Genomic DNA, 1,791 nt, shown 5'->3' on the forward strand with positions numbered 1-1,791 from the left:
TATCTGATTGGTTACTTTCTCTCTCTTCTGATTGGTTACTTTCTCTCTTATCTGATTGGTCAACTTTGGTCAATTCTCAAAACCTCATCTTGGCAAAAAACTTTCCTGCCTATGTATGCGTGGTGGCCAGCAGAAGCCTGTGCCACTTTGCAACGGCACATGTGGCTTCCCACACTGGCCTCTCTGTGACTTTATAACTGTCCCTTCCCCACTCCTGCCCTCCACCACAGGCTTGCTGAATGACAGCACCTTTGCTCAGTGCAAGAAAGGCATGCGCGTGGTGAACTGTGCTCGAGGAGGCATTGTGGATGAAGGTGCCCTGCTGCATGCCCTGCAGTCTGGTCAGTGTNCTGGGGCTGCACTGGATGTGTTTACAGAAGAGCCACCATGGGACCCAGCCTTAGTAGACCATGAGAACATCATCAGCTGTCCCCAGCTGGGTGCCAGCACCAAGGAAGCCCAGAGCCACTGTGGAGAGGAAACCACAGTCTAGTTTGTGGACATGGTGAAGGAGAAATCTGAACTCCCAGGCCCTTACCAGTGCCTTCTCTCCACACACCAAGCCTTGGATTGGTCTGGCAGAAGCATTGGGCACGCTGATGCACGCCTGGGCAGGCTCCTCTAAAGGGACCATCCAGATGGTTACACAAGGAACATCTCTGAAGAATGCTGGGACCTGCCTGAGCCCTGCAGTCATTGTCTGCCTTCTGAGAGAAGCATCCAAGCAGGCAGACATGAACTTGGTAAACGCTAAGCTACTGGTGAAAGAGGCTGGCCTCAATGTCACCACCTCCCACAACCCTGGGGTCCCAGGGGAGCAGGGCAGCGGGGAATGCCTCCTGACTGTGGCCCTGGCAGGTGCCCCCTACCAAGCTGTGGGCTTGGTCCAGGGCACCACACCAATGCTGCAGATGCTCAATGGAGCTGTCTTCAGACCAGAGGTGCCACTACGCAGGGGCCAACCCCTACTCATATTCTGGGCACAGCCCTCCAACCCTGTGATGCTGCCCATGATGATCGGCCTCCTGGCAGAGGCGGGTGTACAGCTGCTGTCCTACCAAACCTCCAAGGTGTCTGATGGAGAGCCCTGGCACGTCATGGCCTCTCCTCCCTGCTGTCCAGCATGGAAGCATGGAAGCAGCGCATATGGGAGGCTTTCCAGATCTGCTTCCGACCCTGCGGCTCGGCAGTCTCAGCCCCACAGGCTCTTCTGAAGAAACCTGCTCACTGTGACTTGTAGGGAGAGGGGACCGCAGAACCAGGGCATCTGCCTGAACTAATATCTAGGAAAGACTCTTAACTCCAAAAGCAAAAACAAACAAATAAAAAAGCTTAAATGAACTTTGTGTTTAGACTTGAGTCCTAAACCCCAAGTTATCTCACTGTATATCTGTAAATACCTCTAAATCTGAAATCCAAATGATTCCCTGTCTCAAGCATTTTTGGTCTGGGATACTTAAACTGTGTAGGATACAGAAAAAAAAATTAGAAAGGCGTCTAGGAGGCTCAGAAAGCTTAGAAAGCTACAGGGTTTCCCGAGCCTTTCCCTGGGGTTATATAAGCAGCCAGCAATTGCTGGGACAGAGAATCCTCTCTGGTAAGGCGGCCTGGAGGAAGCTTTCATGAGTCATCACTTATATAGGGGCGGGGCTGTGATGAGGCTGCCACCGCCTTTGACTCATTCCTGGCCTCTACATAACCTCTGAGCCTTGCTTCCGTATGGTCCTCCAATAAATTAATTTCTTCACTATGTCATGCTTGAGTGAAGAAGCCATCCCTTTTGACTGTCAT

The 1,791-nt window shown here is 52.0% G+C and overlaps 1 pseudogene; it reads left to right on the forward strand.

Annotated features, from left to right (window-relative positions):
- The window catches only part of LOC110307669, a 7,676-nt pseudogene extending 6,436 nt beyond the window's left edge, over positions 1-1,240 (forward strand).
- Positions 1,241-1,791: the final 551 nt, after the last annotated feature.

Source organism: Mus caroli, chromosome 13, assembly GCF_900094665.2.
Source record: "Mus caroli chromosome 13, CAROLI_EIJ_v1.1, whole genome shotgun sequence".
NCBI classification, from domain to species: domain Eukaryota; kingdom Metazoa; phylum Chordata; class Mammalia; order Rodentia; family Muridae; genus Mus; species Mus caroli.